The following is a 25,738-nucleotide window of genomic DNA, read 5'->3' as shown; positions in this document are numbered from 1 at the left end:
CTTCTTCTTCTTCTTCTTCTTCTTCTTCTTCTTCTTCTTCTTCTTCTTCTTCTTCTTCTTCTTCGGAGGGCAATTGGGGTTAAGTGACTTGCCTAAGGTCACACGGCTAGTTTGTGTGTGTGTGTGTGTGTGTTAAGTGTCTGAGGCTGGATTTGAACTCAGGTCCTCCTGACTCCAGGGCTGGTACTCTATTCACTGCACCACCTAGCCACCCTGTCTCAAGCTTCTTATCTGAAAATGAGGGGGTTGGACTAGATGATTTCTGAGGTTCCTTCTGGCTCCAGAACAATGAACTTATAAGTCTATGGGAACAGGCAAGCCCAATGCTGGAAGAAGGCCAGTCAATTAGCCTAGACACCCAAAAGATTTATATTGTACAGACCAACCAAGGATTCATCATCATGAATGAACTTTTGCATATAAACCTGTAGGTTAATTCTAAGATCTTCAAGTGACTTCTACTTAATACCAGCTATGTGACCTTGGAAAAATCATTTCAGTCCCTGAACCTATAGTTCTTCATTTGTAAAATGAGGATAGCTAGGTGACAGTAGATAGAATGATGGGCCTGGAGTCAGTAAGACCTATGTTCAAATTCGGTCTCAAACCCTTACTAGCTGTGTGACCCCGGTCAAGTCACTTAAACCTGTTTGCCTCAATTTCCTCATTTGTAAAATGAGCTGGAGAAGGCAATGGCAAACCACTTCAGCATCTTTGTTAAAAATACCCCAAATGGGGTCATAAAGAGTTGGACACCATTGAAAACGCCCAAACAACAAAATGGGGATAATAATGCTCACCACACAGGACTGTTGTAAGGAAAGTATTCTGAAAAATTTAACATGCTTCTAGCATAAAATAAAATAAAATTCTAAATAAAAGCTAAAACATGAAGATGAGGAACATAAACTTCTTTATGTTCCTCATCTTCATGTTTTAGCTTTTATTTTTTTTGAACATTTCATAGAGAACCTAAAAAAATTCATCGATAGTGTTTTATTGTGTTGTAGCTGTCAACATTTGAAAGCATTTTTTCGAAGCTCTAAAGTGAATAAATTTAAAAGAAATCTTATTCATGATACTACATTTGGCAGAGAGAAGATCAAATTGTGGACTAAGCCCTGAAAGCATCATTTGTTCATGCATCCATAGAACTGTAGTGTTTTATTCAAGTAGGCTGTAACTAGAGCAGGGCAGATGGAGCTTTGTCCCACATTGCCAAGTTTGTAGCACTGGCAATATTTTAGTTCATCATCAGCATAGAATCAGCAGAGTTTTGTACCAAGTTTGCAAGAATAATTAATTAACCTAGGAAGCTACCAGTTGGAAGCTTGAATGGAATTCTTCCCTTCCCTTTCTCTCCCTAATACCTTCCCTTATCCCCTTCCAACCTTAACTGAGGTTAACATGCCAGGATATTAAAAAGCATAGATTGAGGGGTGGCTAGATGGCACAGTGAATAGAGCACTGGCCCTGGAGTCAGGAGGACCTGAGATCCAATATGGCCTCAGACACTTAACACAAATACTAGCCGTGTGACCTTGGGCAAGTCACTTAACCCCAATTGCCCTCCAAAAAGCAAAAAAAAAAAAGCATAGTTTGAGAGCTAGATGTGACTTTAGAGCTCACCTAGTTTAAACTCTTCATTTTATAGATGAGGAAAATAAAGTTTATTGAGATTGAGTGACTTGCCCACCCAGGTCACATAGCTAGTGTTATTTGAACCAGGAATTTGGGGCTCCTTCTCTAGCATCCTATCCTCTATGTCAGAGGTGTCAAACCTGTGACCAGGCAAGCTTCCAACAAAACTCCTGAATGTAGCCTGAACTAGATCAAAATGTAATTGGAAAATAATTAGTGAATAAACTAATAAAATAAATAAAAATACAATGCAACATAGATAATGTCAATTTGTGGTTTTCTAAGTGTATAATGCAGCCCCCAGGAATCCTTTTCTTTTTCATTGTGACAACACTGTCCTACATCAAATCATCTCAGGGCATGATTTGTGGTCCTTGCTCTGGGTACGGCTATTACAATGTTTTGGTTTTGATTGGGTTTGTTTCAAACTCTAGCTACTCTGGCAAATTATAATACATTTTAAAAACCTACAAGTTTTTTTTTTTTTAATAAATAACACATTTAGGACTTAGGTGTCTCCGCTTCTTTGGGTATCTGTTTTGAAGGTTCAACTGGATATTCCCCAAAGTCCCTTATATTTCTCACATCCCATGATTCTGTGATTCTTGCAGGATCTGAAGACTTCTCTGTCTTTCTGTACAGGGATAAAACAACTCTTTTTGACCTCAGTGTTGAGTATGCTTTCCCATAATTCTCCAGTTTCCTTTTCTACCTTCTGAGTGTGTAGCAATTCAATGTTATCTTTATTTGGATGTCAGAGAGGTGGCTGTCGGTGATTAATGCCATGTTTTGGTTTTTGTTAATGTGGGTTATTAGCCACAGAAAGTTGGATAAAGACCACAGTCACATTACAACAGTTAGATTTAACCATCATCCCTGAAGTTCATGACCAGTGTTTTATCAATGCTTTCATTTTTTAAGAATTAAATTGATTCAATAGTGTTCCTTGAGATTCTTAGGAAATTCTCCCCTAAGCTATGTACTAGCACACTCTGTGTTGTGTCTATTTATTAAATGGATAATTACATTATAGTCCTTCATTTAACAGACCTTTAAATAGAATTGTGTGGTTTCCTGGAGTCAAATCTAGTATCATAGAACTGGAGCTAGATCACAGCTCAGAAGCCATCTAATCCACTCCCTTCATTTTATAGAGGAGGAAACTAAGGCTCCAGGAAGTTTAATGACTCACCCAATGTCTCACAGGCAGCAAACCTTAATTTGTAAAGTTCATCATGTGTGTGTCAGAAGCAGGACGTGGATGGAGGTCTCACTGACTTCAAGTCCAGCCCCTTCCTATGTATGGTGTTATATAATCAGTAAAATAAATAGTGTTAAATGACTATGAGATTATCACTGCTGTCATTATCAGGGAAGGAATACACAAACAGACCAGAAGACATAAATAATGTTGGATGTATTTTATACACATCAATCCCAAAATGACTATTCTGGGGTACTCCTTAAAATGAAGATCAAAATATTAAATTCCATGAAACTTCCTGAGTTGTTTTGCACATTGGAATGTTAATCCACAATGAAGGGCTAAGAGAGGAAGCTTATAGTCATCCAGAACACAATGGAAAGAAAAACTAATGGACAGAATCTTCCTCTATGATCATATGATAAAAGAAGGGTTCTCCAGAGGCTCATGAAAACACATGAGGTAGATGATAAAGCAAGAATGATGAGTAGTTCAACTTGTCAACTGGTTCCTACCATGTCTGTGTGTGTGTGTGTGTGTGTGTGTGTTTGGGGGTGGGGTGGGAAGGAGTTGGGATGGTAGTGCTGCTGAAAAATAGGTGGGAGGAACCAAGAGTTCCATTTATTTCAACAAAAATGGAAATGGTGAGAGTAATATCACAGTCTGAGGTAAAGTGAATTCTGAGAGCCCTAAGGGACTTGTATTCAATACTAGCTGTGTGTTCTTGGACAAGTCACTTGACCTTTGAGCGGGTCTTGATATTTGGTAGACCTGTGCTCTCCTCATCCTGATCCAAGGACAGACTTGTGAATAAATGAATTACTTAAGCAGAAGTGGTTTCTAGAAGTTGGGAAAATTCCTTTTATAGAAGGTTTTTTTCTCTTGTGTTCTACATTTACCCCTAGAGTGAGAATGGCTCATATGATACATATGCTAATAAACATAATGTTTCCATTATATTATTTCCACCCTAGTAGGAGAAAAATCATAATGAACTATTTCTTCCCTTTATGAAATCTCAATTTGGGTGACATGTCTGCTTGAAAATAAATTCCAGACAGTCATAGGATATCTCAAGTCTGCTTGGTGTGTATTTTAACTTTCTGTATGCACTCAGAGATCTATTTGGTAGCTGTTCTGTCATGAAAATATTTTGATATATGGGCTTTTGGAGGTGCTAGAGTTCAGTGATTTAAGATACTCCCATACTTGCTGATATTTATATACTGCTTTGAGATTTGCAAATTCCTTTACAAATATTAAATTATTTGAAACTCACAAGTTTGGGGTAGTGAGTAGATTACTAGACCTTGAATCACTTAAATAGGAAGGTCACATAACCTCTTGATGTTTCCAGGAAATTCTTTAAGTTACAGACACGTTGTAGATCTTTGTCAATGGCAGGAATTTGGTGGGGATTTCCAAATTGGAAATTACCTACACTAATAAAATCACAAGTCTGGACAAAAAAGTTTTTTAAATGGGCAAAGTTGTACCTATATCTCAGAGCAAGTTCAAAGTTGACTAGTCAATGAATAATTATTAAATACTTAGTATGTATCAGGCACTATACTAAATATTGAGGATAGAAAGAAAGTAAAGAACACTTGCCCTCAAGGAGTTTACAGTCCCATGTGGGAGACAGATATAAATAACAAAGTGTGCACAAGATAAAAATGGGCAGCTACATTATGCAGAGGATAGAGTCAATAGAGTGCTGGGCCTGGAGTCTGGAAGACTGATTTTCCTGAATTCATATTAAGCCTCAGACTCTTAACTAGGTGACTCTGGGTAAGTTGCAACCTGTTTGCCTCAATTTTCTCATCTATAAAATGAGCTGGAGAAGAAAATGGCAAATCACTCCAGTATCTCTGCTAATAAAACTCCAGATGGGTTCATAAAGAGTCAGACATAACTGAAACAACAAACAAGATAAAAACAGAGCAGATGGAAAGCAATCCAAGAAGGAAAGGCATTAGTAGCTGTGGGGACTGGGAAAGACCTTTGGTTGTTATTATTCAACCATGTCCAACTCTTCATAATCCCATTTGGGAATTTCCTGGCAAAGATACTGGAGTGGTTTTCCATTTTCTTCTCCAGTTCATTTTATAGATGAGGAAATAGAGGCAAACAGTGTTAGGTGACTTGCCCAGGGTCACACAGTTAGTCTGAGGCTGGATTTGAACTCATGAATATGAGACTTCCTGATTCCAGGCTCAGTATTCTACCTACCACTCCATTTAGGTGCCAGCCCTCCGGTAGAAGGTGGTATTTGTGTTGTGTCACTTTGAGATGATAGATGTAAATGATTTTTGCTGAATTTAGACCATTATATAACCATTAGTTATTATCATTGCTTAAAGATTAGTTAGCTAGGCTGTGTACCTATGGTTACAGAGCCAAAGAATTGGGATGGGGACTGAACTCTGATGTCATTGGTTTTTGAGATTTCTGGGGGAGGGAACATCCTCTCCCCATGCAGGCTAGCACTTTTTTTTTTTTGCTTTTTGGAGGGCATTTGGGGTTAAGTGACTTGCCCAAGGTCACATGGCTAGTTTTTGTGTAAGTGTCTGAGGCTGGATTCTTCTTCCAATTCTTTATTCAAAACTTCTTATTTCACTTCTAATTCCATTTTAAAATCTCACTTCTTTTGTTCGATATAACCCTTGGAATTGTTTTGTCTGAGACTGCTGTTTCTCATTGTTGATTTAATTCCTTCCCAGTTTACTCTCTAGGCCTTCTTTGACATACAATATTACTTAATATGATTTGGTGTTTTTTAAAACTCATATCTCCACCCTAAGGTTCCAGTTTTTTTTTGCCAGTGCCATGCTCTACTTTTCTCCATACTCTTAGATGGCATGATCGGTCCTCATGTTGTCCTGATCTCATTTTCTTTGGCTCTTGCCATTGGCTTCTACACATACTCATGTATGTGTCTATACTCAGAGCTCTAGCATGCTTCAATATCTTTGTTCAGAAGTCTGTTGTTGGCTCTCCCCAGTCCAAGCACTTCCATGGGCTTCTGTCTACCTCTGGAGTCCTCCCAGTCTGGAGTAGACTAAAAGGTTTCAGCCTCATGTTGAATTTCTTGGTTGGATTCCTCTTTCAGTGCTTGTGGCTTCTGGCTCTTTCTGTGTAGTCCAGGGCTATATAAATGAACTTTCTTTTGTTTTTCTTTATCATTATCTGGTCTAGTGCCTTTTTCAGATCACTTCTGGAACACACATACACATATACACATACATCATACATACACACATATAATGGGGCACCTCTACAACCATTCATGCTACAATCTTAACCAGAAATTCTCTAACATCACTTTCAACTCTAAACCTCTGAACCTCTGATCACATGATCCCATCACTCCTGAGGTCAGAGACGGTTTGGTTTGTGTCTTTGAATCCTTAGAAGCTAATACAGTGCCTGGCACATATAATAAATGTATGTTGAAGTGAATTAAATAATGAAAAATTTACTACACATACACATTATATTATGCATACATACACATATATGTATTATGTGTGTATGTGCATGTTATATACACAGATACATACAGTATATATGTATATATATGTGTGTGTGTGTGTGTATATATATATATAAAAATGTTTTCCCCCCTTGCTAGTATAATGTCTGCTTAGTACATACTCGAAGGATGGATGGGACCACACAGTGAACAAAGACAAGCAGATCTCAGCACTACAAGGATTATGTTTTCAATGATTAAAGTGCAGGTCTGGGACTTGAAAGACCATGAGCCTTTTCTTCCACTCCACCTCTGCCTGACTGAATGATGTTGGCACAAATCATTAACCTTCATGTACATTAGTTACTCCATCTGTACAGTGTTACTGGCTAGTTTAAACACTCAGGAATCCTCCATTAATAAAGATGACTTTGTATTTATGTAATTTCTCTTCAGGGTCTGAAGTTCCTTATGGAATGGAACCCCCCATGATCCCCTTCAGGTTCAGAAAGACACTAATTATGTGCCTTCCTGGGTGTGAAAGGGAGATGAGTGATTCCATGTACATCACACCCTCCTTTTCTCTTCCTCCCCTCCTCCATGGCTTCTTTGGATTTAATTAGGCTGAGAGGCTTTGAGGAGGGAAAAGCCATGGCTATGTGGAGATGAACCTGAACTTTCTGTCACTGTAGTACCTTTTGGAAAGCTGTGGAAAGCCTACCCATTCTTAGATTCCAAACTCAAGCATCACCTTCTCAATAAAGCCTTCTCTTATGCTCCTAACTGGAAATGAACTTTTTATACGTTGGATTTTGCATAGGAGAAAGGAATACACATTTATTAACCACTCACTATATATCAGGAACTTTATAAAACTCTTAAGAAATGTTATCTCCTTTGATTCTCAGAATAATCCTAGCAGAGAGGTGCTATGATTATCCTGATTTTATAGTCAAGGAAAATGAGGCAAACAGAGGTGGTGTTACTTGCCCAGGGTCAGGGAGGTAGGAACTTTTATTATCCCCATTTTACAGATGAGGAAACTGAGGCCAACAGGATTAAGTGACTTGTCTACAGTCATGTAGTTAGTAACTGTCTGAGGCCAGAGTTGAACTCAGGTCTTCCTGACTTCAGGCCCATCTCTATCTACTGTACTACCTAGTTCTGCAGAACCTTTTTATCTTTCTTACCCTATTCTGTTTTTGCATTATGCTTGTTTTGCATATTTGTTGCACTTATTCTCTTAATAAAACTATAAGGTTCTTGAAGGTGGGCCTCAAAATGGCCTAGATCTAGAGTGGGAGGGGGAGCTCAGGGGCATCTAGTTCAAGCCTTTCATTTTATAGATGGAGAAAGTTCGCCCAAAAGTCATAATGGCAGGAATTTGCCAAGGTGGAATCTGAACCTCTGCCTCTGGGACCAGTGTTCTTCCACTGAACCACTCTACCTCCCTTGTCTTGTCCATATTTGTATGTTGCCAGTACCTGGTATGATGCTTTTTAAAGAGTCAGCACTCAAATGTTCATTGGATTCAAATGGACTGATTTGGATCATAACAGGTAGGGAACAAAATACCCTCAGCTCCTAGCATGTCATGGATTGTTTCCTTTTATTCTTTTTAGGTAATCAGATTTAAGTGATTTACCCAGGTTCACCAAGCTAGTGTCTGAGTGTCTGATTTGTGTCTGATTTGAACTCAGGTCCTCCTCACTCCAGGGCTGGTGTTCTATCCACTGCACCACCTAGCTGCCCCCTAAATTTCCTTTTAATCCAACAAAAGAATTTAATCCCATTCAGTTCAATCAATTCAGGTAAGTGGTCCAGATTGCTGAACCTGGAGTTAGGAAGACCAGAGTTCCAATTTGGCTTCAGACATTTATAAGCTGTGTGACCCTGGTCAAGTCATTAACCTCTGCTTGCCTCAGTTTTCACGAGTATAAAATGGAGATGATAGTAATGTCTGCCTCCCTAGGTTGTTGTTGGCTCAAATGAGATATTTGTAAAGTATTTAGTACAGTGCCTAAAACGTAGTTGACTTGCTTCCGCCCCTTCCCTTCCCAATTTAACAAACACTAGTTAAGCACATATGGACAAGGCTCTTCATTAGATTTAGAGGATACAGAATTGTCCATTCTCACAAAGATCTCATATTCTACCTAGAGACAATGTAATGTCAACAACATGTACAACAAACTTTTGCAAACAGGTAAATTGAAGGGGTGGACAGAATGAACCATTAAGGGGATCAGGGACAGTTTTATGGAGAAGGGGATGCTTGATGAGTCTTAAAAACAAAGATTTTGAGAAGCAGAAATGAGAGAGTACAGCCCAAGGATGGGGGACCAATTCAGTGCAATGCAATGGGTGTTAAGTTTAGAGAACTGCTAGTAAAGTTTAATTGGAGTATAAATTGTGAAGGGGAGTAGTGTGAAATGAGCAGTTGTGTCTGACTCTTCATGACCCCATTTAGGGTTTTCTTGGTAAAGATACTGGAGAAGTTTTGTCATTTCCTTCCCTAGCTCATTTTATATATGAGAAAACTGAGGCAAACAGAGTTAAGTGACTTGCCTAGGGTCACAAAGCTAGTAAGTGTCTGAGGCCAGATTTGAACTCAGGGAGATGAATCTTCCCAACTCCAAGCCCAGCCCTCTGTTCACTATGGTACCATCTTGCTGTCCACTCGCAGAGGCCCTTCTACGTCAGCCTGGAGAGTTTATATTGGATTTAAGATGAAATGAGGGGCCATTGAATGTTTTTGAGTGGGAGAGTAACATAGATCAATGCTTTAGGATATGGCAGCTGTGTGGATGAAAGGCATACTGGAGAGGGGAGAGACTAGAAGCAAGTAGACCAATAAAGAGGCTGTTATCCAGTTAAGAGAAGAGGAAGGATTGAGGTGGTACCCATCTATGTAGAGAGAAGATGGATGATGGGGAGGGAGAAGCAGTTGATGAGAAACAGGAAATGATGGAGAAGGAAGAAAAAAGGATGACTCCAAAGTCTTGATCCTGAATGACTTGGAAAGATGGTCATTCCTTCAATAGAATTAGGGAAGGGTAAAGGAAGGGGCAAGGGTCACAGGGGAAAATGGTGAACTATTTCTTTGGACTTCTTGATTTTGAGATTCCCATAGAATAACTAGGAAGTTATGATAGTATTACAAGGACTGGCCAGTGGAAGCCAGTCCTTATGAGGTTGACCTGATGCCATCCCCTACATGAATTTTGGAGCATGTGTAGATCTTCTATGGTTATCCATTTGCCATTCCTACAGCTGCTTATTAGTTGTTGAACTATAAATGAGCATGCATGCAAAAGACTCCTAATGAAGCCATTTTCAGTCTCTTTCCTGGTTGTTATTGAAGAAAGATCCTTGGCTGGAGAGAGACTTCAGACCTTCTCTATGTAGGCTCAAATGTAGCACACGAATACATCCTGCCTCTAGAATTTGTCACTTTGTATTTGTTTTGTCCTGCTTTTCGGTGAAGTAGTATTGGAAACAGCTAAGACCTTGGGAGCTTTGATAGGTCAGAGAAACAGGTGTCCTGTGATAGAAGCCCATGCCAAAGTTTGTGGTCCACCAGCACAGTCTCAAGGAGTAGCTGGGATGCAACCCAACAATTTGATTCTTCCTGCAGCAGAGATATTAAGTTCTAAAAGAGGGACCCACTTGACCCTTAGCTATGCCATTAAATACAGAAGTGAAATCGGTAGTGGCTGGGTGAATAATTTGTAGCAAATGCTCAGTTTGACCTTACTCTTGTTTGGAACTAAGGTGGTATAAGGGAGAGGTCCTTAAATGCTAGCCTGAAGAGTTTGTATTCCAGCCAAGATGAAATGAGATGCTGTTGGACGAGGTCATTTTTTCTTTTGAATTCATGTATGTTAATCAATTTACATGAAAGATTTATTCTGCCCAGGAAAACCCATGAGCAGAGATTTATGGGGGGTGATTTGTACTTCTATTCTTGTTATGTAATCTCACTAAATATTTTTCTACAAAAAATAATTTATCTTAATCGGCTAAAGGAAACTGGTGTGTTCATCACTGGTGATTGATATTGGGGGAACAACATTGAAATGGGGGCTTAATTTGGGAGCATTAGAGAAAGACATGCCCAACCCCTTGGGGGCAGCTCTAGAACCTTAAAAGGGAAATGTAGTCTTCAGACTTGTTTTAGGAACCTGATTCATCAGTGCAAGTGAGAGTTGAAATAAGGACCCGTAGAGCATAATCACATAGGCTATAATAGGATGATAGATTTAGAGGTGGGGAGGACCTTAGAGGTCACTGAGTTCAATCTTATTTTACATATGAAGAAACCAAGACACAGAGAAGCTTATGAACTGCCTAAGGTCACATAGCTAATAAGTATTTAAAAGTAGGATTTAAACTCAGATCCTTCTTGTCTAGTGACCTATCCACTGTTTGATGATGTCTCGGGAATGATGCAAGAATAGAGTTCAAAGGGGCAACTAGGTGGCACAGTGAATAGAGCACTGGCCCTGGAGTCAGGAGGACCTGAGTTCAAATTGGACCTCAGACACTTGACACTTAACTAGCTGTGTGACCTTGGACAAGTCACTCAACACCAATTGCCCTGCCTTCCCCATCCAAAAAAAAAAATAGAGTTCAAGTGAGAGATTAGGGTTGGCTATATAGATTCTAGACGCATCTTATATAAAGATAATGCTGCAAAGAGATGATACTTTAATTTAAAGGAGCAGATGAGGTCTCTATTAAGAGATATAGAGAAGACTCAGGACTCCATTCTTGAGAATATCTCTGTTAAGAGGTCATGGTAGGAGATGACTAATAATTCAGTAAAGGAGACATGGAGAAAGCATAGGTATAATTTTAAGTCTCTCTTTCTCTGTATCAAATTTCTCCCTTCTCTAGTTCATCTTACACATGGATGCTAACAGATTTTCTAAGAGCACAGGTCTGTCTATGACAATCCACTATTCAGTAAACTCTAGTGGCCTATATAGGTAGTGAATACAGATGCTATTTTCTAGGACTCTGTCAGCAGAGAGATATGATGATAATTTGAGGGTTCAGAAGATAAAGTGAAGGGTTTTTTTTTTAAGGCTCTAGGAAACTTGGGAATAATGGGCTATAATTCTTCAGAACAGCTATATTTTGTCCATGATCCGAAACATAACATCTTTCTTTCTCTGATCTCTTCCTCCCTCCTAAATAATAAAAAGGTTTTAGGCAGCTCAGGGCAGAGTTATGTTTTCTTACAATGACCTTCTACTTGGGGTCCCAGAGGAGGTGAAATCAACTCACTATTTAATTTATCTTAATAACTTTCTATAAGGTGGTAAGAAATGATCTACCAGGGCATTTTAGAGTTGGAGAAATGGACTCAGAGAGGTTAAACAGTTCAGCAAAACAACTCAATGAGGCTACAATAGAGGTTGATAGTTCTTCATTCATTCATTTAATAAACATTTATTCCGTGTCTGGTTTGTGTTAAGGCATTGCACTGAATACTAAGGATCCAAAAAGAGACAAAAGACATCCCCCTGCCTCAAGGAGCTTATAATCTAATGGGCTGGGGGTTGTGGATAACATGAAAATGAATATTCATATACAGCATAAATAGGAAATAATTAGAAGAGGGAAGACACTGTCATTAAGAGGGCTTAGAGAAGTGTAAGGATAATGTGAATTGGAATATATTCTGGGTCCCTTAATAAGCCTAAGGGAATTTGAGGACCTTCTCTGATTTGAAAATATACTCTTCCCCCTAATAGACTGAATGTGGTCATATGGAGCCTGTGGTGGGAGGAGTTTACTGAAGGGTGGAGCAGAGCCCAGCAGGGGAGGCTTGTTGTTCAGGAATAGCCATGCCTTTTTTGACTTTGTAATCAGGCAGTGGGTCATGAGGACTGCGATATTCTCTGACCCTGGAGAAGACTGTATATACCTCTGAGGTAGGATTTTGCTTTGGGGCTCACTTTGGGAAGAGTTGTGTGATTTGGGCAGATGAGACTCTGGGCAGCCACTGAAACCCCCAGCTTTGAAAACCCAGATGTTGGTGCTTCTCTCTCTGGTGATTAACTATGTAGGTATGTGATGGTCAGACAACTAGAAGCCCCGTCTGTTGGTGAATTGTGTTATTTTCTCTGTCTGTATTTTTTGTTTGCTTGTAATTTCTGTTTGTAATCTCTGAAGTTCAGGGTGCTGACTTTTCCCCTTGAACTAAGTGAATGATACATATGTTTGATTAAAGTAAGATTGTTAGCCCTTTTTGAGTTGCTTTCCTTTAGAAAAGAACCTGTGTTAGCTGCCTTCCTGGGTATGGTGCTTGCTGTTACAAGAAGGCTTCTAGTAAAAGTTGAGATTTTATTTGGGACTTACAGGAAGATAGGTCAGGATACAGAATGGAGTGGGGAGAGCATTCCAGGGATAGGGGACAGCTAGAGAAAATGTCCAGGTTGAGAGATGTCATATCTTGTTTATGAATTGGATTTAAGTGAGGAAGAGTTGTATAAAGTTGTCAACCTCACTCTTACTTCCAGAATCACTGAAGACTGGTGGCAAGATGAAAGTCAAGAAGACTGGCAATGGTCTGGGATTCAGTGACTAACCTTGATATCTCCCATGTCTGACCAAGTTCTAAGTGCTCCACAGTGCCATAATTCACCTACCTTTGTGACCAGCGGAACAATTGTTCTCATCCACCAATTCCTCTGGGGAAAGTCTTCACATGCTTGGCAAAGATATGAAGGCTTTTGGTTACCCTCAACCTGGTTTAACCCTTTGCCAAGATGGTATACTAAGGTGTGGCCTCTGAGTGTGCTGCGGCTTCTTGGAGCCACAGGTGAGAGGTGGGTGATAGGTGGAGACAGCAAAGGTGGATAAGTGGCCTTGAAAAGAGCTCAGCAAGCCTTAACACCAGAGATGCTAGTCCTCTCTGAACATCCCCCACACCCCTGTGAGTGTGGTATCTTAGAAGTAAAGAAAGGAGAATCTATCTAAGTAGGAGGAGATGGTCTAATGTCATAAACGACCAAGAGATTGAGGAGAATCAAGACTGAAAAAAAAAAAGACCTTTGGATTTGAATGTTAAGAGATCATCATTGCCTTTAGAGAGAAATGCCTCAGAGCAATGCTTGGAGTGAAAGCCCAAAGTAGTTGAGGTTTGGAAAGGCAGAGGCTTTGTGTGTGAATAACTTTTCTAAGAAGTTTACCAATGAAGAGAAATGGAGAGAATCTGAGAATAGCAATTGCTGATTTTTGAATGTGATGAACTTTATTCAAAAGAGGGAGATGTGTACTAGACTTGTCGTATGATTAAGAGACAAATATAATTTATCTGATTATGGACAGAAGATGAGAACTTGATTTCTAATCATAACCTAAGGTGGCGGTGACTTCACAGAAAGAATCTAGAGTTTGAACTCAGCTAGATAAGAAAATACTTGGGGCAGCTAGGTGGCACAGTGAATAAAGCACCAGCCCTGGAGTCAGGAGGACCTGAGTTCAAATCTGACCTTAGACACTTAACACAAAAACTAGCCGTGTGACCTTGGGCAAGTCACTTGACCCTAATTGCCCTCCAAAAAGCAAAAATAAAATAAAATATATAAGAAAAGACAGAGGTGAAAGGGTAGATTTCAGAATTGCGTGTACTAAATTTGAAGCTTGAGGTGATATATACACCACAGTTCTGTTGATGAGTGAGTCATCCTGAGCAGAGGAACAGATTGGAAGCAGAAAATCAGAGGACTCATTTAGAAGACTAATTAGTCTGGCTGAGATGTCATGCTTAGTAAGGTATCCGCTAAATACACCATGATGCTCTGAACATAGAAGCTACATTCATCAAGGAATTTTTGTGAACAGTTCTTGAGACAGAAAGAGGATAATGCAATTTAAATGAAAAAGTTGTGAATTACTCTGAGCAAATAAGTTTTCCTCACTTATGTTTTCATGAGAGGTTTCTGTGTATGTGTGCACACTTTTTCCCACAGATGTTGAGTGCATTGGTGGCAGAGTGTGACCTAGGTTTATTATGGGTTGTGATGTATTTTATTATTAATTCATTTCAATATGAATACCTGTGATACTATCATTATTTCATTTGCCTTATTGCTAAGTAAATTGTTACATTTAAAATCTGTTATCATAAATGTAAATAGAAAAACATTGGTGGGGCTCAAGAACTAGTGCTGTATGTAGGGGAAATACATTCCTTCACAAAAAGGTTGCCTCTAAGATTGAGAGAATTTGAGTGTAATTTGAGTGATAGTTCTTTGGTCATCTAGACCTGTTAGAGTCAAAGTAAATTAGACTAAGTCAACCAGCCCATGTCTACATGACCAGATGAGAAGTATAAGGTGCAACAGAGTGGGTGATTACCTTTCTTATCTGGAATATTTTTTTTTCCCATCTATTGGTGAGTATAGCCTGCTGAGATTTTTTTTTCCCACTGCGTTCTACGGTATTCTCCCTCTCCCTCCAGGCATTGGCAGAGATCCATTAAAGATATTCTACATTTAAAATTCACTAGAGAAAAGAAAAAATGGAATTAAAATTTAAAAAATGTAAATTAAAAAAACTACTTTTACCTATATGCTTCCCTTTACTAGTCAGGTAATTTTTTGTGATATAATTTTAATAATATATAAGAAGATGTTAGATATTATTGAATAATTAAATATTCCTTGAAAATTTAAGTATTAAAGCTTGTAATTCACTTGCTTATTAAACATGGAAGTTAATATGAGTAATTCAGATATAATATCTTGAACATTCTTGCTTAGCAAGGCAGATAAAACAACACAGAGCATTGCTAATGCTAATTAATTAGAGCTAAGACCTGTCTAGTAAAGATATTGCTGAAATATTATGACACTATTGAAAACAAAGGGAAATTTGAAGTATTAACTAGTAAATGCAAAGAGAAGAATAAAACACTGTCTTCTATAAATTACTAAATGGTCAATTGAAAAACCCTAATAGAATTGGAGTTTCAGAAAGTGATTGAAATTTTATCATAAACTTTCTCACAGAGAAGCAAAAAGATTACCAGATAAACTTCAGGAAAAAGAAATGGTACCAGGGATATATGTCATCCTGGACCCCTGAATATATAAAAATGAACCTATTCTCAGTTAAGTGACCACTAGTTGATGCAGGAACACTACCATCAATAATATTGTTATTATTGGGCACTACCTGCTTATAAGTATGTTACATTCACTTAAAAGGAGGATTGCTGTTTGGTTCAGGGAAAGCAGATACCCATGGAATTAGTGTTAAATATTAAGAGCCTGCAGCCTGTCTCAATTAGTTTCTGAGGATTAAACCAAATCTTAGAATTTGCTCATTAAAGATTACCCTCAAGCATTTATTAAACACAAAGGATCCTTCCATCCTTGCTATCACCCTTTATCTCTTCTGCCCTTTGTGGACCTTTAAAAAGGCAGTCTACCATAGGTGCCTAGACTTTTTCTCTTCCTGCTCTCTTCTCAACCCCTTACAACCCAGCTTCTGACCTTATCATTTCTTCTAAACTGCTTTGTCTAAAGTTACTAGTGGTCTCTTAGTTGCCAAATCTAATGGCCCTTTCTCTATCTTCATTCTCCTTGCCTTCTCTGCAGCCTTTAACCCTGTTGATCACTCTCTCCTCCTTTGAAATCTTTTTTTTCTAGGCTTTCAGAACACCACTGTCCTGATTCCCTTCCTACTATCTGAACACTCTTTCTCTACCTTGCTACATTCTTTTCCAGATCATGTCCTCTAACTGTCGGAGTCCCCTAGGATTTTGCCTGGTCCCTCTTCTCTTCTTCCTTTGTATTTCTTCACTTGGTGATCTCATCAGCTCCCATGAATTTAATTACCATCTCTATGCTGATGATTCTCAGATCTACTTATACTGTCCCAAACTCTCTGCTGACCTCTGATTGCTTTTTAGACATCTCAAACTGTATGTCCAGTGGATATCTTAAACTTAGCATGTCCAAAACAGATTTCATTGTTTTCTCACCATAAATTTTCCCTCACCTCCTACCTTCCCTATTACTGCAGAGGGCAACACCATCCTCCCATCCTTCAGGCGCACAACCTAGGAGTCATTATGGATTCCTCACTATCTCTCATCCCCTATATGCAATTTGTTTCCAAGGTCTATCGATTTCACCTTTGCGATATCTCTCCAATACGCCCCCCTTTCCCTTCTGATATTTCCACCACTCTATTGTAGGTTCTCATCACCTCAAGCCTGGACTCTTGGAATATCCTTGTATCAAGCCTCTTCCCACTCCAATCCTACATTTGGCTGATAAAGTACTTTTTTTTTTTAAGCAATCGGGGTTAAGTAGCTTGCTCAAGGTTACACAGCCAGTTGTTTTGTGTGGGTGCCAAGTATCTGAGGCTGGAACTGATCCTGGGTCTCCTGACACCAGGGCCAGCACTCTTACTCACTGCACCACCTGGCCGCCCCTGATAAAGTACTTTTAAAAAAAGTGAATATTTGGCTATGTTACCTCCTTCCACCACTACTCAGTAAAGCCCAGTGGCTCCTGTTGCCTGCAGGATCAAATGCAAAATGCTCTGGAATTCAAAGTCCTTTGTAACCCAGCCCCATCTAACTATTCTAGTCTTCTTACACCTCATACCCTCCAACACATACTCTTAATCCACCAACACTGGCCTCGTGGACATTTCATGAACAAGACAGCTCTGGACATTTCTCTGGCTGTTCCTATGCTTGGAAAGCTCTCCCCTTCTCTGCTCTGCCAACTAACCTCCCTAGCTTCCTTTAAGACCCAACTAAAATACCTTTTTTTTTTTTACTGAAAGTCTTCCCCAACCACTCTTAATTTTAGTGCCTTCCTTCTGTTAATTATTTCTTATTTATCCTGTATATAACTTGCTTTGTATATATTTAATGTTTGCATGTTGTTTCCTGCATCAGATTGTAAGCTCTTTCAGGGCAGGGACTGTCTTTTACCTCTTTTTTTTTATCCCTGGTGCTTACCCCAATGCCTAGCACACAGTTGGCACTTAATAAATGTTTATTTATTGATTACCAGGCTCTGTACTTCATGCTAGGGATTCAAAGAGAAAATGAAGACCCTGCCTTTGAGGAGTTAGGGGAAGACAATGCATACATACATAGATGCAAAATAGATATCAAATTTTTTTTGGGGGGGGAGATGAGGGAAACAAGGGGTATCAAGATAGAGAGAGTGGTGCTTGAGCCAAGCTTTGAAGGAAACCATGACTCCCAAGAGATGGAGATGAGAAGGAAGAACATTCCAGGAATAGGGGACAGTGCAAAGTCATGGGCATAGGACATGGAGTATTTGTATAAGGAACAGCGTTACAGCTAGTTTGAGTTGTTCATAGTGTGTGAAGAAAAGAGAAATGTGTAATATGGCTGGAAGTTTAATTTTGGGATTAGTTATGAAGAGCTTTAAATGTCAAAACAGGGGTTTACATTTGACCCTAGAGACTGTTGGAAGCTCCTGGAGTTTAGAGAGTATGTTAGTGAAGTAGTCAGACCTATGTATACCTTAGGAAAATCCCTTTGGTATCTGTATGGAAAATGGACTGAAGTTGGAGAGACTAATTAACTAATTAGGAGGCTATGAAAACAGTGTAGGTGAGTGGTGATAATGCTCTGAATGAAGCTGGTGGCTGTGTGAGTGGAGAGAAAGGGAATAGATGTAAGGCAAGTGGCAGTAGAAATGTCATAATTTGGCAAATGATTGGATATGGATGGTGAGAGGGCAGTTGAGGAAGACACTGACTGAGGTTATGAACCTAAGTGACTAGAAGGATAGTGATCCCCTTGACAAATATAGGAAAATTTGGAATATATGTGGGCTTTGAGGAGAAGATGATGAATTCTGTTTTGGACTTATTGCGTGTAAGATGCCTATGGGACATAAAATTTGAAATGTCAGCTATTTGAAATGTCTAAAATTTGAAATCAAGTAGTAGGTAATTGATGTAGTACAGGAACTCAGGAAAGAATAGGGCTGAAGATCTAGATTTTGAAGTTATCAGCAATAAAATGATAATTAAATCTTCAAGAAATGATGAGGTCACCAAGAGAGTCGAGAGAGAGAGGGGGAGAGAGGGAAAGAAGGAGAGAGAGAGAAAGAGACAGAGACAGAGAGAGAGAGAGAGAAAAAGAGAGAGAGAGAGAGAAGGGGGCAAGAATAAAGCTTTGAATAATATTTGTTGTTAGGGGACAGGATATGGGTTATGACCCAGCAAAAGAATCTGGAATGGGGCTCTAAAATCCCTGACAAGTGACTATCCAAATTTCTTGGTGGGGGAGCTTCAGTGACTAAGAGCTCAATAATCTCTGAGGCAGGCAAACCATTTCATTTTTAGATAGCTATATTTGTTATATGGCAGTTTTATTTTCCAGTTAAATTAAAATTCACCTTTTTTTTGGAGGGGGGAAGGCAGGGAAATTGGGGTTAAGTGACTTACCCAAGGTCACACAGCTAGTAAGGGTTGTGTCTGAGGCCAGATTTGAACTCAGGTCCTTCTAACTCTAGGGTCAATGCTCTATTCACTGTACCACCTAGCTGCCCCTAAAATCCACCTTTTTGATGCACTAGGCATCTCCACTGAAGCTAATAATACAACCAACCATTTGATCAGGAAACTGAATGGTTAATAGGGTCACAGTAACTCATTGGGAGGTTATTATGGGCAGACTTCCATTGAATCACATACATTTAAATCTTTATCCTTCATAGACTGGTCCTGATGGTTTTGAATTGAGTAGCCCAAGTAGCAGCTGAATACCCAATGGGGAGGAAAAGTTCGATTATCCCTGGGTGAATAGAAGCAGTATACTAAAAATATTCAATCTGAATGGTTCAAATTCTTGAAATGTTTTGTACAAACTATATTTTAATTCCACTTTAAAAACAAACATACCAGATTTAATCTCCTTTATGGCATGAGTTGTCTGGATTGATTTTCAACATTGCCCAAATTGACCAGATAATGTTTATCCCGTGATTTCTTTTTTCCCTAGACTAACACTTGGAAAGGAAACATCTCAACAGCAGCATTTAGTGCACATTTTCCAGCATATCAAATGGTGTAGTAGGTTTTCTTCACTGACATTTCACGCTTTTTTCTGATTTTCGGTTCTAACATATCCCATCGGCTATAATGGTGAAAAGGAGTAGATCCTGCTGGTGTGAAGAAGTCAGCCCTACTGAAAAAAAAAAAGAGCAGAACAATGGGAGCATTGTAAGAAATATTTCTAAGTCAACTGTTATGGAGAAAAACCCCAAACCAAAACCCATTTCAAAAAATGTTGGAGGAAATGGTATATCTTTTTATATGCTTAAGAAAACAGCTAAAGAGAACTTCACAGGATTGGGTCTATTAAAAGCATTTATTCCAGTGATTTCCCAGATATTTCCAAGTTCCATTTAAAACAGAAGTCTCCTATCAAGCAATCCTTTGAAATTATTTACTCTTTTATGGTTGTAAAGTATGGAAACATAATACTTTTAATGGAAACCCTAATAAACGGCACATGCTACAAAGTGTCTACTGATGTGCTTTATAAGGCAGGATTCTGACGTCACATGAAATTGCCAGTCTATACTTATGATCCCAGTAAATGCCCCAGTGAGATGGAAGAGGAGACACAGAGGATAAAGCAGGACAAACTGCTAATGTTTGTTCAAAAGGTAGGGTTGTCAGAGTAAGAGCCAAGACTTTAAGGATGGGAAATAGACAGTGCCAGCAAACATAAAAGGACTTATTTGTCTTAAGGACTTTTCTCGATTCGTGCAATGATGAGTTGGTAGGCAACAAACTTGAAAAGGTCTTTTCTTATATTTGATATGAGTGTTCTATAAAAACCTGCTTGGGAATTCAGTGCAATGTAGTAGTATTCGGTATTTTTAGTCCTAATGAATACGCAACAGAAGAATTGGAAACATTTGAACTTTTAATATATAAAAATTGAATTCTTGTTAAGATCAGCTTCCAATCAAGACTTTTGGGTGTGTTTCCAAATGCATATTTTCAAATAAAATAAATACAATTTGCAGTTTTATGCCCTTAATTTTATGCTATAATAGCACTAGTTTCACAGATTGGGCGTTTTCCCCCCAGAAAGTTATTTTTCAGGAAAAGTCCTTTAAAAATGAATTTAATATCGATTTAACAGTTCAGGCATTCTCTGGTAACTGGTAACTGATTTAGTGACATTTGACAGATTCTTACTCATTACATTTCACGGTTTAAAAATCTTGTTAAAATGTTGTTAATAAACTGTGGGCATATATTTCTAAAAACTGTCATTAAATTGAGAATAACTGTCATGAAATTGAAAAAATTGAATTTAACAGAGTAGTTACTAGATATTTAAATACCAATGAGTAATTAGGAGCAGATTTATTGAGCTTTAATCATTGATTGATAGATCTACGCCTTAAAACAAAAATATAATAATCTCATTTGTTTCTCTATGTTAAAGTAAATGAATTCTGTCCTACTCAGTGTAAGTTCAAGTTGGTGGCATATTCCAAACAGCAGTATCATCAATTAGCCTTTACTTCCTCAAAACACTATAAATTATCAGTATAGAGTGTACCATATACTGCTGCAGAGGTTATAAGATTGGAGACCAGAAACTAATTCCTTAAAAACACTGCAGAGGTTGCCTAGAGAGACCCAGAGAAGACTTGTTGATGTCAGTAGAAGGCCAGGAAGTTAACCTGATTCTCTCCATATTTGCCATTTGGCCAAATAGTTTCAAATCAGGCTTTGAGCTCGTGGGTAAAATATCAAAGACTGAGCCTTTGGAAAACATTGATCAGAAATGACAGTTTGATATACTGAGCCTATTGTGGCTTGGTTTGGTTTTGAAATAAAAAGCCATATCATCTCCCAAACTCTCTGGAGAGTTTGGTTTTTTTTCACCCTCTTCCCTCCTGAGTCAACCCCAGCCCTCAGCCCTCACTCAGCCCAGCCTAGCCCACCCGATCCCAACAGTTTTGAACATTTTGTTAGATTTCTTTGATCTTCTGTTTGACTTCTCCTTCATGGAAAAATGCTCATAAACTTTCAGAGAGGGGCTTTCTTTACTTTTAGCTTTATTCAAGAATTATAAACAATGGGCAGATTTATAGCAAAACTATTTTAAGAGCACTTAGGCCCCGAATGCTAATTTATTTGCTCACTGGCCAAAAAAAAAAAAAGGCTGCTTTGTTAAAAAAAAGTTTGAAAAGTTAAACTTTGCTTAGAGAAAAAGAACCCCACTTTTAAGATGGAGGGGGTGTTAAGTATTGCATTTCTATTTTTTTCTTCTGAAATATTGAGATTTCTAAAGCAGCCAATCTTTTTAAAGATGGCATATGCAAAGATTGGCATGAGGTCTACTAATGGCTTCAAAAGTACTGTTACTATGTGGGCAAACATTCTACAGATGTGCCTCCAGATGCAGGAAAGTCCAAAAAACCCACACCATTTCTCAGGTCACAAAAAAGTTGGTGGGTGTCTTAATTCTAGAATCAACACTGGCCAGAAAGGGTTTGGGTGAGACCTAACCACTTCCCCTAATGCCGAGCTCCTGCTGCCTCATTTGCAGTGTCTTCACAAATGGCAGGATGCATAGGCTGGGCAAATTGTTTGTTAGACACCTGATAGCAATTAGAAATCTTTGCCATTGAGCATTCGCTTTATGGTTAAGATCAGATGTCTGGCCAAACTGGGGGTGGGGAAGGAGTCTATAGGGCAAATTGTTCCTCCTTCACTCTTTTAAAACAGTAGATTATCTTCATGTATAGTCAGTCAACAAACATTTATTGAGTATCTGCTATGTGATAAGCACTGTATTAAGCTCTGGGTCCACAAAGATGTATAAATGCTACAAACTTATAGAAAGCATCATTCAAATATAAAAAGCATCAAGCTATTTAAAATTTTGAAATATTCATATATTTCTCCTTAAAACTTGGCATAACCACTTGTGCTCTTCATCTCTCAAGTTGATTTTTGAACTTTGTAAAAGCTTTCATCACCCACTACTCAGTGATGGAAAGGATGAATTTCTAAGATTGTCCAAAGAATGAGGTTTTGATTCATATGTGACTTCTCTGATAGGATCCCACAAGGAAGAGTCTACTGGAGATAGATCGGATGTCTGAGGTGAGTAAGTAAGAAGGTCTATTCTTTGAGTTTTAGGAAGGCTCATCCAGAGATTTGCATTTGAAATGCATCACGATAGGGTACCACTTCTTGATAAAATGGAAGTTTAAAAAAAATGTAGCGATAAAATTTCACAAATCTAAATGTAAAAGAAATAGAAATAGTTCAATTAAATAGTTAAATATAAATAGGTAAACTTTCAAATGATATATATATTGGCAAGCTTGGAGCATTTATATTTCTGAAGTTATTGAAACTAAAAACTGCACTAAGATTTTTGGGACATGCCATATACTATATATCCTAAGTTCTAAAGAGAATTATTAAGTGCAATGGGATCAGATAAAGGAGGAGAAACTTGGAGACTCGGAAGGAGTGACTGGAAGTTATTGACTTGGCAGCATGACTCTGACCTTATTATCCTTCAAATTATCCTTAAAGAGGACAGAGACTGTCAACCTAAATTTGTCATCTCTCCCATCACTTAGCACAGGGAGCTATGGATACTTCTTTTTTTTCTTTTTTGAGGGAGGAAGGTAGGGCAATTGGGGTTAAGTGACTTGCCCAAGGTCACATGACTAGTTTTCTTCGGTGTTAAGTGTCTGAGGCCGGATTTGAACTCAGGTTCTCCTGACTCCAGGGCCGGTGTTCTATTCACTGTGCCACCTAGCCACCCCTGAGCTATGGATACTTAATACAAGTTTGTAATTTTTATATATTAGACATTTTGATTTGATCTGAGCATTACAAGTAGATAGGATTTTAATAGGTATAGATGAGTTAGGAGGGCATTCCAGGAAAAGGGAATAGTGTGAGTAAAGGAATGGAGGTAAGAAATACAGGAAATGGATATATCCGCTTCAGTATTTCAATAATTGAGGCAGTTAGATGGCTCAGTGGATAAGGTTCCGGACCCCGAGTCAGGAAGACTCATATTCCTGAGTTCAAATCTGGTCTCAGACAGTAGCTGTGTCACCCTGGACAAGTCACTTCACCCTGTTTACTTCAGTTTCCTCATCTGTAAAATGAGCTGGAGAAGGAAATGGCAAACCACTGCAGTATCTTTGCCAAGAAAACCTCAACTGTGGTCTTGAAGAGTCGGACATGACTGAAAAGTGAATGAACAACAACAATTTCAGTACTTAAAAAAAAAATTTGTCCTATAATTAGCTAGGGTATTCCCTCTATGCCTCTGTTGACAGTCCTCGTGAATTGTTGTGGCCAGAAATATTGTCTCTTGGGGTAGTGAGATTTCCCCAAATTTAGGTACATAGGTCTTCAAATAACAGACCTAGAGTCTTTTTTTTACCAGGCTTTTATTAAAAATTTATCCAGATTTGATAGGATTTGTCTAGTCCACCATTCTTTTAGCTTAACCCTTGAAAATTCAGTCACTTCAGTCACTCTCATACCCCACTGAAGCATTGCAGAAGATTGTTAGTGGAAGCAAGAAACATCTATATATGTATCTCTCTGTCTCTCTCTCTCTCTGTCTCTCTCTCTCTGTCTCTCTCTCTCCACACATACACACACACACACATTTATTTATTTTGTGTGTGATTGTGTATGTGCTAAATAAAGAAGAAGCACAGATAATATGCTGTCATACATCCTCTTCTTCATCTTCACCATGACCTCCAAACCCTTGTTCCATTCCAATTCTCTTCCAGGCCATCTTCCCTGCCCTAGACACCCTCTCCTCTTCTCCCCATCCTGACTCCTTGGTGAAGTAATTCAACTTTATCCTGTTCTCTTCTCGTGAATCCTTAACCCCTTTACCATGTCACTGCCTAGCCAAGCATCAACCTTGGACCACTCCCACCATTTGTCACCTTTATGCCTATACATGTACTACTGAGCAAACCTGTAGAAAATCATGCAACCATTCTAACTGGATCCACTATAAATTTATGTTACACAACTTCAACTGGGCCTTCACTGCTGCTAGGCAATCTTACTGTACCTCCCTTTTCAACTCACTGTCCCATTCTCCACCATGACTTTTCCAAACATTTTCATCCCTCTTCAGTCCTCCAATGGCTACCTCTCCCCTACTCAGCTGAGAATCTTGCCTCATAGTTTAAAGAAAAAAATGAGGCCATCCACCCTGAGTTTTCTCTGCTCTCTTCTCCCTCTTCTCTTATCAGTCAGTACTTTTTTGTCACTATCCCCTCTTTCTCCTTGTCTAACATGATGAAGTAGTCTTACTCCTTACCAAAGTTAATACCTTTATCTGTTCAAGTGGTCCCATTTCATTCCATTTTTTTCAACAGACTGCTGCCTCTGTCATCCCCTATCCTGAAAAAAAAATGGTTTGTTCCTTGCATCCCTGCTAACTATAGTTAGTATAATTTCTCTTCTGCCCTTTGTAGCTAAATTTCTTTCTCTTTTTTGGGGGGGATGGCAATTGGAGTCAAGTGACTCGCCCAAAGTCACACAGCTAGTTTTTGTGTTAAGTGTCTGAGGCTGGATTTGAACTCAGGTCCTCCTGACTCCAGAGCCAGTGCTCTATTCACTGCGCCACCTAGCCACCCCTGTAGCTAAATTTCTTGAAAAGGGTATCTGCAAAAGATGCCTCCACATTCTTTCCCTCTACTCTCTTCTTAACTCCTTACAATCTGACTTTTGACCTTATCATCCCACTGCGCTCCAAAATTCCTGATGATCTCTTAGTTGCCAAATCTATTAAGCATTTTCTTAATCTTCATTTTTTCTTTTTAGAACTCTGCAATCTTTGACACTGCTGATCACTTTTGTCCTTGTTAAGCTTTTCTCTCTAGGTTTTCAGAACACCACTCTGGCCTAGTTTTCCTCCTACCTCCACCTGATTGCTCCTTCTCTGTCTCCTTTGCTGGACCCTTCTCCAGATAACACCCTCTAAGTGTAGGTATCCCATATGGTTCTGTCCTGGGCCCTCTTCTCTTCTCCCTCTATCTTCACTTAGTGATCTCATCACCTTTCAGGGATTTCATTGCCACCTTTATGTTGATGATTTTCAATTCTACCTTTCCTTCTCCAACATCTCTACTGACCTCCCATCTTACATCTTCACTTATTTACCTTTCAGTCATCTTGAACTAGATGTCGAGTAGACGTGTTAAATTCAATAGGTCCAAAAGAATCTCATTATCTTTCTTCCTAAACTTAACCCTCCTTCATACTTTCCTTATTACAGTAGAAGGCAATGCCAATCTCCCAGTGCCTCAGGCTCATAACCTAGGAATCATCATGGATTCCTCACTATTTTTCTCCCTGCCATA

The 25,738-nt window shown here is 38.9% G+C and overlaps 2 long non-coding RNA genes across 2 annotated transcripts in view; both read left to right on the top strand.

Moving 5' to 3' along the window:
* Positions 1–19,864, top strand: part of LOC138155667 (uncharacterized) — a 146,797-nt gene extending 126,933 nt beyond the window's left edge. Inside the window, exon 3 of the long non-coding RNA XR_011166928.1 lies at positions 19,342–19,864. This is a non-coding gene — a long non-coding RNA (uncharacterized lncRNA). The remainder of the gene's footprint in view (positions 1–19,341) is intronic.
* A 2,567-nt stretch (positions 19,865–22,431) lies between these two features.
* Positions 22,432–25,738, top strand: part of LOC138155674 (uncharacterized) — a 47,941-nt gene continuing 44,634 nt past the window's right edge. Inside the window, exon 1 of the long non-coding RNA XR_011166931.1 lies at positions 22,432–22,478. This is a non-coding gene — a long non-coding RNA (uncharacterized lncRNA). The remainder of the gene's footprint in view (positions 22,479–25,738) is intronic.

Source organism: Petaurus breviceps, unplaced genomic scaffold, assembly GCF_028583685.1.
Source record: "Petaurus breviceps papuanus isolate PSGF00001 unplaced genomic scaffold, PetGlider_PUasm1.0 154, whole genome shotgun sequence".
NCBI classification, from domain to species: Eukaryota; Metazoa; Chordata; class Mammalia; order Diprotodontia; family Petauridae; genus Petaurus; species Petaurus breviceps.
The sequence above is the reverse complement of the archived record's forward strand: the minus strand, read 5'-3'. Positions and strand labels throughout refer to the sequence as shown.